We start from the raw sequence: 13,038 nt of genomic DNA, 5'->3' as shown, positions 1-13,038 counted from the left end.
TGATGCAAATATGCAAATATGCATTTCATACAACGTGTAACAACTTCTGCCTCATTAAGATAGCTGTATCTTTTGGGAAGGTAATATGTGCCATTTCTAAAATGATAGCAATATGTACTTAAGACTAATAAATATGAAATCAACATTCTCTACGTCATAAACTCCTTGATCCCGATGGCCTCTTATACCACATGTATTAATTTAATTGTTGCAGTTCCTTAAGTTACACCCATGTTTAAAAGAAAGTTACACCCATATTTGATATTTCGGGAGATATGAATGTTTCGAAAATGCAAAATTTAGAAGTACAAGCATAGCTTTGAAAGGTGTATGTTCAAAATCAGAAAATGTACATATAAAATTATTTCGCTGCTATGATCTAGTGTGAATGGCCATGCAACTCTACCTTGAAACTGCTTAGCTGCTGAGCTTTCCAAAATAAAGTGATTTTTGCTTATTTTGAAAAGTTGGAACATTTTAGCACGGGCACATTCTGAACCACGTTGCCAGCCTTGTTGGCTTTGGGTGCAGACTAGTCAGAGTGAAAAATATGTGTGGTATGTAGTTTTTCAAGTTATCAGTTGGCTCAATTGGATTATTGAAATCAATAAATATTTCTTCACTCAGTTAAAGCCACGTTTTTTAGTTCTCTTGATTATTATAAAAGACTACTTCAATTTTTGGAATATTAGTACAAGTAAAAATTGTGAAGAATGTGGAATTATCTCATAAAGGTTTAGGTTTTCTTATGCTCTAAATATGTATATATATTCACTACTGAAAGGCATGCCTGACTGAGTATCTATTCCCAAGGTGCTATTATTTTATCACTACTAGTTCAATAGTTATTATTGCACTAATTATTGAATATATTATTAAATGCATATCATGTACAAGACACCATGTTGGTTCCTGTAGGTGGTATAAAAGGCATATTCTACTCATGGAACACACAACATTTTAATACTCAATTCTGTACCCTTTCATGAGTTTTGATTATGTTTCATTTACTTTAACCAAATGAAGAGCTGAAGAACAATAATATGTACGTAGGTAATAGCTGATTTTTGTTAGCGTCTACTTATGTCTTCCTTTAAGTCATTTGGTAACCAAAACAACTTTATAATCATACTCAGTTATATATCAGAGAACTTACACTGCAAAAAAATCCTTCCGTTAAATGAACTTGTATTTATTTATCACAACACAGAGTCACCTAGTCAAAAGTTTAAAAGATACAATTCTTAAATATAGGTGTTCACGTAGGTGTGAATTTAATTCTTAAGTATAGGTGTTAATATAGATGTCAAGAAAGGGACAAGTATAAATCCGTCGTGACATTGTAGAAGGAGTGTATGTACATCATTTCTTCACTTTCTGTGAAGAAACTTTAAATGGTGATATGGTTTTACAGAAAAAAAGATAATATTTACCTTTAATACTTACTAATATTACAAACCTTATCCAGCTCAGGAGGGAGCACAGTGTCCAACTGATTATTTTTCGCAGGAGACATTGAACACATTTCCTAAATTATTATCTTCACTGTGATATATATCTGATATATATATCTGATACATATATATATATATGACATGTATATATCTGATACATCATATATATATATATATCTGATACATATTATATCAGACATATATATATATCATACATATCAGACATATATATATCTGATACATATTACCTTCACTGTGATATATATGATATATAATAACTATATTTGATATATATATAATAACTATATATATATATATCTCATAGTAGCCCATAGGTAGCATTAAGTAAGGCTTCAGAGTAGGTGTTACTAAGTTTGAGTGATAGCTGGAGACCAATCAGGTTAATTGCCTTTTATTTTTAAAAATCGGTGGAATCTCATATAGCTTAAAATAGCTAGAAATCACCAGGGACCCCCATATCAAAACCTCAAAGAATATCAAGTTGTGGATGTGTGTACATTATCACAAAACTTTTAGTACTCTTCTACATACAGTGAGAATGAACATATTTAGTGACAATAACAAAATTCTTTACCATAAATAACCAGAGTCTAAGGTTTTATATTAAGTATGTTGCATATCTATTTTCCGTGTCACTAATACGCCCTGAGGAGGCCAGCCTTTTGGAGAAGCGAAGTAGGCAACAAGCTTATATACCAACGTGATGACATTTGGGGCATATTTTCTCTTTTAGCCAATCAAGGGATTTGTTGGAGCCCCATTTTCGATGTTAAAATGTGCCCCTCTCTGGATGGGGTAGGACTTGTTAGATATTGCCACTCTAGCATGAATTTGTATATCAAATCTCTCTTCCAGTTAACAGCTGGGTAAGAACAAGGGGTCAACAGGCGTGTGTCCAAAGGGGCGTACTGCAGGTGAAACCGGCTTACGTCACATTCTACTAAGGTTGACCTTGGTCTTTGCCACCCCGTAGGGCTTCTGTTGCCATTGATATAGACGAGGTGGCCTTGTGTGAGTGAACACGGTTTGAAGCTTGAGAGTGTAAACTTACCTACCTGTCCACGTTAGCCTGTTTCACCAACGTAGTGAAAACATCTGTGGGAAAACTTGGATTTTCACAAAAGTACACTGAGTGACTTCTTGTGTGCCCTCTCAGGACAGCTGCTGGGGCTCTTTAAGATTTTACGTTTTACGCTTTTTGAATTTCATGTTTCCTTTATGGAAACTTGGCTATATAGCACCAAGAGTTTCTTCAATACATCTTAAACAAAGGAAGTGGAACCTTTGTCATCATGTTAAATGGTGAGTCATCAAATCACAAAGCAGGACAATTTGATATTGACCATTCTGACTATGGTACATTTTAATGCAGCCATTTTGATGCAACTACTTTGATGTAAAATCACTGTTTTCTTCTTTTATTTTTTGATCAATCATAATATGTGCAGCAGACATTCCCCACCCTTATTCCACCCTAACTTCTTTCCAATTTGGATAGACTTCCACTTTCCACTTTAGGTTGTATCATTTAATTTTTATGTAATGGGTATATATTAATTTTATACTGAAAGAGTCTGTTAACATTTTACTGTAAAAGCAAGTTAACCTCTACGATCATTATCAGTTCTTCCTCCAACACTATCATTCTAAAAACATTGTGCAGAATTAAATATATGTGGATGACTTTGAGAACAATCAGAAATTTATTTTAATTTCTTAAAATTTATTTATTTATTTTGAGAGAAAGAGAGCACAAGCAGGGTAGGGGCAGAGACAGAGAGGGAGAGAGAGAATTCCAAGCAGGCTCTGAACCGTTAGCACAGAACCTGATGGGGGACTCGAACTCACAAACCGTGGGGATCATGACCTAGGACACAGATCAAGAGTCAGATGCTTAACTGATTGAGCCACCTAGGCACCCCTAGAACAATCAGAAATTTAATTGAGGATTCCCTGTGCAGTCTAGAGCTTAAAATAAGGGATCTAATTCTGACCTACTTTGCCTAAATTGTAATAATATGCTTAAGAAACCTAGAGAATACCGACTGAGCCACCCAGGAACCCCCTGATACTCCTTTTTAAGAAACAAAATTCTCAGGGGTGCCTGGGAGGCTCAGTCGGTTAAGCGTCTAACTTCGGCTCAGGTCATGATCTTACGGTTCGTAGGTTCGAGCCCCGCGTCGGGCTCTGTGCTGCCAGCTCAGAGCCTGGAGCCTGCTTCGGATTCTGTCTCCCTCTCTCGCTGCCCCTCCCCTACTCCCGTTCTCTCTCTCTCAAAAATACATAAACTTTAAAAAAAATTTAAAAAAAGAAGAAACAAAATTCTCAGTCTCCCCTCATACTCCTCCTGAGATTTTTGGGTCCATCCCTCAAGAATATCTTCAAAAGTTTATCATAGGAAAATAATAGCTGTATTTTCTATGGCCTAATCTCGGATGTGAGTTTGTTTCTGAAGGAGAAAAATTAAAGTTCACAGTTTGTCTTGGCTAGCCTAGTTGTTCTTATTTATGTTATCTTATTTGATATTTATTTAGTATAAAGTCAGGGTGCTGATTAAACATTTTGGCAAGGGTGTCTGTTTCACACATTATTTGGCCATTAAACAGGCTGAGTTTTTTTTTTTTTTAAGCTGCATTAAAATGTTATTTACCAATGAAATAATATTCTTTTTCAAATATGGTAAATCATTCGTGGAAAATGTTTACTAGTTCAGAGGTAGGTCTACATTACCAAACTAAACAGAATCTCCTAACTATAATGGTTGAATATTACTGCAAAATGAGAATGCTGTAGCATGTTTATGGGTATACTTACAATTACTTTTGAAGGATGGCGATGGTTGGCCTATAGATGCTCATGGATATTGGTTGATATCCCTGAAAATAAACGTTTAGAAAAATGCAATGAGAACTCTGTAAGTAAAGTGTTATTTACAATAGCTATTTATACTATCCATGTATAAAGCATAACTGAAAAGTAATGAGGCTGATACCCATAAGGCACCAGAAGACTGTTTCATTTATATAAAGTTAATTTTAAAAAGCCCCAACCACTAGTGCAGCAGATAACAGAGAAAATTAAATATCAGTGGAGTATTATACATGAACCAGCAAAATCATGATTCAAATATTAAGTTAAAACATTATTTCCCGGGAAGTAATTACAGACGAGGATTAATTAAATGGTATTTTACCCATAGGTATGAAAAACGATACTAGAAGCTGGAAGGGGAAAGGACATTTGAAAAATCGCCATTTCAGTATCAATTATTTTAAACCTATCGGTTGACAGTGTTTATTTTCAGATTTGAAAACAAAATTAATACAAATATTAGCCAGCTACATTTTTGCAGGACAAATAAATTTGCTGTAACCATATTGCAGGAAAAAAAAAAGCCTCCTGTGTTTCCTTTATCTGACTAAAAGCTGTAATGTCTGGGTTAATGAGGCTACCATGAATACCCTCTCCGCAAAATTGTATAGCTCTGTGGTAGATGGAAAGACCACTGGTACCTGTATAGACAAACATTATCACAAACTTCTCTCCCATCTGTTCTCCTAAAAAACCCACTTGTTTTTTACTAAAGAAACCTATTTGCTTTTCCTAGAGAAGTTGTTCTTCACTTCTCCTTTTTCCTACCAAGCTAAGTATATAAGTCCTTAACTTTACTGTTAAACAAGCCAGTTGCTTTTTTTGTTGGCTTCATATGTATATGAAACAAAACTTTTTCTCCTGTTATTCTCTCACTTCTCATTTTAGTTTGCAGGTCTCAGGAACCGAACACAACAGTGTAGAGGAAAAGTTTTTCCTCTCCTACAAAACTAATTCTTCCATTCATTCAAGTAAATAAAATCAAATAATGAAAAGACGACTAGAGTTATAAAAAATACATATACAATATTAATTATCATATTATTTGAAGACATTAAAATAATTAGCTCATAAACTTATCAATATAAAGTAACAGATTTGAAGCATAGTATAAAATATTAATGCAATAAATTTAAAGCTACAATTTAAATAATTTAATGTGACTACCCTCTTAATCATTCAAGAGCCAATGGACTATGCCAACAAATTGTTATATTTTTCATTCCTTATGACAGTAAATAAAGAGTAGTTCTGACTTCAAATTAATGAAAAGCAACATGGGTAAAAGCTTTGCTATCTTAATCTAAATGTCAGGAAAATACATTTAATATTATAAATTTGCACTAGAATGTTCTTGTCTGTTTTACAGCTCTAAATAATACAAAGATTTATGAAATAAATATGTGAGAACACATGATCACCTTAAACATGGCAGGGGATCTACAGTAAATAAAAATAATTTCTTCACGAAAAGGGATGTAAACCCGGTTCTGCCTAGCACATTTCCAGACCCAGAAGTACAAAATTAGTAATTTTTGGGCCACGATGAGACTCCTTGCATGCTGAAGAAGTCGATTGCCAAGTTATTAGTCTGTACGGTAAAAATGAAACATAGAATTGCGGCAAAGCCTGAAATCATTTCAGTGCATAGTAATGACCTGTTCTTTTTTTTTTTATTTTTTATTTATTTATTTATTTATTTATTTTTATTTTTATTTTTTTACATTTTTTTTTTCAACGTTTATTTATTTTTGGGACAGAGAGAGACAGAGCATGAACGGGCGAGGGACAGAGAGAGAGGGAGACACAGAAACGGAAACAGGCTCCAGGCTCTGAGCCGTCAGCCCAGAGCCTGACGCGGGGCTCGAACTCACGGACCGCGAGATCGTGACCTGGCTGAAGTCGGACGCTTAACCGACTACGCCACCCAGGCGCCCCAGTAATGACCTGTTCTACTGCTGTAGCTCCCACTTAATTTTCCCTATTCACACAGGATTTATTTATTGCGGGTTTCCAGACTCCCTTGGGGGGAGAAATGAGATATAATGAAGCATTTCTGCTCCTCCATAAAAACAATCGATCTTACAGTTTAAAAAATTACTTCCAGACCTATCAACTGAAAAAAATACTTTTTCTGGTGTTTGCAACATTTTCGTGTACATTTCTAAAATTTTAATTAATTTTGAAAAAGTCTGGAATACCCTAGGCAAAATTAACTTTTTTCCCCCCATTTCTGTCTCTCTCTTTAATCCCACTTGATTTGCCTCTGCTCCACACTGATGGCATTCTTTACATTCAGATTTTATATCTGTCACACACTCTTCAGTCTTTTTCTTTCGGTTATTTATACATAAATCTGAGATATATTTTGTCATCAGCATTCTGTCATTTCAAGTTTCTTTTTACCTTACTCAACTGTTGTCTTTAAAATTCCCACATGACGTGTAGAGCAGCACTATCAACAATAGCCAAATTATGGAAAGAACCCAAATGTCCATCGATGGACAAATGGATAAAAACAATGTGGCATATATACACAATGGAATACTACTCAGCAATGAAAAAGAATGAAATCTTGCCATTTGCAGCAGCATGGATGGAACTAGAGAGTACTATGCTAAGCGAAATAATTCGGTCAGAGAAAGGCAGATATGCGATTTCACTCATATGTGGAATTTAAGAAACAAAACAGATGAACGTAGGGGAAGGGAAGGAAAAATAAGATCAAAACAGAGAGCGAGGCCAACCGGAAGAGACTCTTAAAGACAGAGAACAAAGTGAGGGTTGCTGGAGGGGTGGTGGGTGGGCGGTTGGGTTAAATGGCTGATGGACCAAGGAGGACACTTTTTGGGATGAGCAGTGGGTGTCATATACAAGGGATGAATCACTGGGTTCTACTCCTGAAGCCATGACAACACTGTATGTTAACTTGAATTTAAATAAAAAATAAAAATAAAAATAAAAATAAAATTCCCACATGACTTTGATAAAGTTTTCTCCTTTGTAGGCTGCCGACTCCAGAGAAAAAGGAAAGACGCCCCTAGCCACAACCTAGCTCTACATACTGATCCAAACAGGACACAATGGCTCCTCCAAAAATAGTGCATGCGCTATCTTTCAATTTCTCATGTGCAACCCTATTACTTCTGATGCTATTTATAACTGACTTATAAAATGGTATGAAGGGGAATTTTGTGATTGTCCAAGGCAGATTTTATCTTCCTTTTCCTACAAAAATTAATGTTATTTTGCTTTCAGCCTACCCGCAGAAAGAGTATTCTGAAACAGTCGTTTCAATTCAAAATCGCGCTTTCAAAGTCATACGAATCCTGCGAAGATTTAATGGATAAGTTTGCTGCTTTATTTCTCCTCGGTTGAAATCACGGGGAAAAAAACAGGCATTTAAAGTAGAATGTCTATTAAAGAAATGCCTGTCTTACTGTGGCTAAGCGTCATCATTAAAATGGCAGTACTCTGGGGCGCCTGGGTGGCTCAGTCGGTTAAGCGTCCGACTTCAGCCCAGGTCACGATCTCGCGGTTTGTGAGTTCGAGCCCCGCGTCGGGCTCTGGGCTGACGGCCCGGAGCCTGGAGGCTGCTTCCGATTCTGTGTCTCCCTCTCGCTCTGCCCCACTCCCATTCATGCTCTGTCTCTCTCTGTCCCAAAAATAAATAAACGTTGAAAAAAAATTAAAAAAAATGGCAGTACTCAATCCTGAGAAGCAGGAATACATTACAAAAGAGTGTAATGTACCTCTTTGGAATGACACGGATATTTCGTATTTAAAAAGAAGGAGGTCATCTTTCATTCGGGATTAAAATCTGATCCCATTCAAACACAATGGTTACCCTTTACTGAGTGCTTTGACTTCTAGACAGTTTACTCTAATGAAGTATAAATTACATATAATAACATGTACATATTTTACATATGGAGTTTGACCAGTTTTGAGGAAGAAAATACACACCTGCGCAATCCCCGTGCCAATGAACATACCGAATGGTTCTATCTTCCTGTTCCTTTGTAGTCACCCCCCCACTGACTCCTTCTTCTATCACTTACTCTATCTCCTTACTTCTATCACTTTAGATTATTTTTGCCCATTCTAGAAGTTCCTATCAATGGAACCATAAGGTATGCTCTTCTCCTTTCCTATTTCTTCTGTCCTTTGTTCAAAATATTCTTTTCTTTCACTGAGTCTTGTTTATAGACTATTTAAAGCATATCCCCTTGCCTTATCCTGTTGATTTATTCATTCACATTCTCTTAACTTTCTCTTCAAGTTCACTGGATATTCTAATACCACCATCTTTATCTAACGTCATACTGCCTTTAAAGCTTTCTGTGTGGTGTCTAAGAGAGCACTGGAGTGGACCATTGGTGATACTCGGAACAGTGAATCACAAGTTCAAGTGAACATGGCAAACCAAAGGAACAATTTGAAAAGACAAAACCACTGGGCAAAGCTTTCCAATACAAAATAGCACATTACCAATCACATCCTCATATTTAGTACAAGTAACAACAACAAATTATTTTCTATTGTGTATAGAGCATATACACTTCAGAAAAAGAAGATTAAAACACGAATTTGGGCACGTTAATAGATCTATTTATATATGTTACTAGACATTATGAGACTGATCGCTGCAAATGGGAAGTATATTAAATAATAGGTATCATATTTTGGGTAGAAGGCGGCAGGTTTTATGTGATTAAAGTGGCTTTTTGAGGTTGGCAGCTAACGTGTATACGAATTGAAAGTTCCTAGTGATGTGTTATGCTACGCGGCTATTATAAAAGAATAATGCGAAGCCTAGCAGAATGAAAGGCAGTTTTAGTTCACAAAAATGCTCTGAATAGGTGTAATTTTAAGGAGGTGTGTTCCATATTAGAGATTGAGGGGGGGGGAAACCAAAAAACCCCCTAACAACCAGAGGCCGAGGCATTCAACTGCAAATAGCACATACTCAAAAGTTTTCTGATGTAAATGCCTCCTTTCTGTAAAGGATAGTCAAATTTGGCCCGTGTTGATTGGGTGCAAAAATGAAAGAAAGGGAGAAATGGAATATTCCTGAGTGTGAAACTAAGGTTTTTCTGAAATCAATTAATTTTGAACAGAAGTACTTTAAGGATGCCTCCCTTTTTATTGATTTTGTGGTACTAACATAAAACTTGAGACAAAAATGAAGGTGATACAATCCCAGACGCAAAATTTTATTACATTCAGAAGTTTAAAAAAGTTAAGGATTGAGCCAGATAAATCAAGAGTGTATTGCCTGAATCTAACCACAAATTTTCTTTTGTTTTATTTGCCAACTCTTCTTTTTTTTTTAATTTTTTTTAACGTTTTATTTATTTTTGAGACAGAGAGAGACAGAGCCTGAACGGGGCAGGGGCAGAGAGAGAGGGAGACACAGAATCGGAAGCAGGCTCCAGGCTCCGAGCCATCAGCCCAGGGCCCGACGCGGGGCTTGAACTCACGGACCGCGAGATCCTGACCTTAGCTGAAGTCGGACGCTTTAACTGACTGAACCACCCAGGCGCCCCTGCCAACTCTTCTTAATATAAAACAACCTGTCCGACATTCCCAGCAAGTACATATGTCAAGTTTGTGGGTTCCAGAATAAGCAAGTCTATACACAAAGAAAGGATCCTTTTGAGGATCATGAAAAAGTTCTCAACCTAGAAACCATCGAACTGTATACTTTCAAGTGGGTGAATTGCATCGTATCCGAATTATATCTCAATAAAACTGTTAAAAAAGATTTGGGATTGAATCCATTACTACCAATAAAAACATCAGATCTTAAAATAACTTTGAAAGATTGATAGCATTGTTAAAAATACATGGGGAACTGCATTGATTTCACATGATAATTGGGTAACCACATATACATCGAGAATCAGGAAAGGCCAGGTTTTAATTAAAACATAATAATGCAGGGCGCCTGGGTGGTGCAGTCAGTTAAGCAACTGACTCTTGGTTTCAGCTCAGCTCATGATCTCACGGTTCCTGAGGTCGAGCCCTGCGTTGGCCTCTGTGCTAACGGCATGGAGTCCACTTGGGATTCTCTCTCTCTCTCTCTCTCTCTCTGCCCCTCCCCCTGCTCACACTTTATATATAAATAAAAATTAAAAAGTAACAATAACGTCAATACCCGAAGCTCTGCAAGTGTACGTATTTTGTAGTGATGCCGAAGCTGGGGCAGAACATTAAAAAAAAAACAAACAAAAAAAACCCCAAAACTTATGACAAATATAGCCAGACAGCTGAAGCATTATGAAATCTTTTTTAATTGAATAAGATACACCCAAAGGTCAATTTTTATATGGCCTCTATCTCGCATCAGCAAATATTAAGTGTTTATGTATAATCAGAATGATGCAAACTTTTCTATTTGAGATGAGTCTTTTCAGTCATTGATCTTAATACGAAACCATACGTCCCTGTGACTTCTCTGGTGAGGAATGTGCCAAGTCCGTAAGCATCCAAAAAAGGACCAAGTAGAAGAAACTCTATGCCTTCTTTATTATGGGCAAAAGCTGTGTTTGAAACTTTATTTTAAACTCCTCTTTTCACAGTTGATATTCATTACGGGTTATTTTGGGGAGGGGTTGGTTTTGTAGTTTGTTGTGCAAGTTTATGTCCTCCTCACAGCCCCCTTTTTGTTTAACTTGTCGTGGCATATATACAGCCAGCGATTTTCTTTCCAGTTTCCTGAAAGCTAACAAATTCAGAGTTCAGCTAAAAACTAATGACAGGTTCTGAATACTCTATAGGCTTTTGCTCTGAGTAATATTGAAAACTCGTTCTTAAAATATTCTCAGATCACTGGTGGATTTGTTTGGTGTGCTTTGTTTTTATTCAAAACCATTTAGTCACAATATTTACTCAACTTGGCACGATCAGCTTCACTGTAAAAGTTGCAGGAAAAACTCAGTACAAAATATATTATCAGTATACCAAAAGAAAACACTGTTGGTGGGAATGCAAGCTGGTGCAGCCACTCTGGGAAACAGTATGGAGGTTCCTCAAAAAACTACAAAGAGAACTACCCTATGACCCAGCAATTATCCTACGAGGCATTTATCCGCGGCATACAGGGGTGCTGTTTCGAGGGGGCACATGCACCCCCATGTTTATAGCAGCACTATCAACAACAGCCAAAGTATGGAAGGAGCCCACATGTCCATCGATGGATGAATGGATAAAGAAGATGTAGTATATATATACAATGGAGTATTACTCGGCAATCAAAAAGAATGAAATCTTGCCATTTGCAACTATGTGGATGGAACTGGAGGGTATTATGCTAAGCAAAATTAGTCAGAGAAAGACAAGTATCATATGACTTCACTCGTATGAGGACTTTAAGAGACAAAACAGATGAACATAAGGGAAGGAAAACAAAAATAATACAAAAACAGGGAGGGGGACAAAACAGAAGAGACTCCTAAATATGGAGAACAAACTGAGGGTTACTGGAGGGGCTATGGGAGAGGGGATGGGCTAAATGGGTAAGGAGCATTAAGGAATCTACCCCTGAAATCATTGTTGCACTATATGCTAACTAATTTGGATGTAAATGTAAAAAAAAATAAAAAATTAAATAAAATAAATAAATAAAATGCAGATGCCATGTTTAAAGTTGAGCTTGTTGGGACACCTGGGTGGCTCAGTCGGCTAAGCGTCTGACTTCAGCTCAGGTCATGATCTCACAGTCTATGAGTTCGAGCCCCGCATCAGGCTTTGTGCTGACAGCACAGAGCCTGCTTCAGATTCTGTCTCCCTCTCTCTCTGCCCCTCCCCTGCTCACGCTCTGTCTCTCTCTCTCTCTCTCTCTGACTAAAAAATAAATAAACATTTAAAAAAATAAAAAAAATAAGGTTGAGCTTGTTAAATGATGAGAAAATATAACTATCATATACGAAATTAGATTAAAATAGAAGCATTTATTATGTTATGAAGCTATAAGAGCAGAATGGAATTTCACGGCATACGTACTCAAAATGTTTCCTGTGTTATTATGACTGCCTTTTTCCCCCTAGTAAATGTGATTTGGGGGAACTTAAGGTAAATATGTCTGGTCTTTTTTTTTTTTTTTCTTGTTTAAGTTTATCATGCACTAGCTTCTGTGTATACGTTATGCATCACATCCTTAGAACAATCTTGCAAGGGACAAACTGTTACCCTCATAAGATGAGAACACTCAGACTCTAAAACTTATTTAAATTGCTCTTTAAGGGGCGCCTTGAGGGGCGCCTGGGTGGCGCAGTCGGTTAAGCGTCCGACTTCAGCCAGGTCACGATCTCGCGGTCCGTGAGTTCGAGCCCCGCATCAGGCTCTGGGCTGATGGCTCAGAGCCTGGAGCCTGTTTCCAATTCTGTGTCTCCCTCTCTCTCTGCCCCTCCCCCGTTCATGCTCTGTCTCTCTCTGTCCCAAAAATAAATAAAAAACTTTGAAAAAAAATTAAAAAAAAAATAAATAAGGGGCGCCTTGGGTGGTGGCTCAGTCGGTCAAGCGTCCGACTCTTGCCTTTGGCTCAGGTCACAATTTCACAGTTCGTGGGTTCGAGCCCTGCATCGGGCCCCATGCTGGCAGTGCGGAGCCTGCTTGGGATTCTCTGTCTCCCTCCCTCTCTCTCTGCCACTCCCCTGCTCAAGCTCTCTCTGAAAATAAATAAATAAAC

General features: G+C 37.2%; 1 protein-coding gene across 2 annotated transcripts in view; it reads right to left on the bottom strand.

Moving 5' to 3' along the window:
* Window positions 1–13,038, bottom strand: part of HTR2C (5-hydroxytryptamine receptor 2C) — a 298,958-nt gene that overhangs the window by 270,383 nt on the left and 15,537 nt on the right. For both annotated transcript variants that reach the window (XM_019824190.3, XM_019824191.2), the window contains exon 2: window positions 4,290–4,351. The gene's annotated coding sequence lies outside the window, so the exon portion shown is untranslated. The remainder of the gene's footprint in view (window positions 1–4,289; window positions 4,352–13,038) is intronic.

This window comes from Felis catus, chromosome X (assembly GCF_018350175.1).
Source record: "Felis catus isolate Fca126 chromosome X, F.catus_Fca126_mat1.0, whole genome shotgun sequence".
Classification (NCBI taxonomy): Eukaryota; Metazoa; Chordata; class Mammalia; order Carnivora; family Felidae; genus Felis; species Felis catus.
The sequence above is the reverse complement of the archived record's forward strand: the minus strand, read 5'-3'. Positions and strand labels throughout refer to the sequence as shown.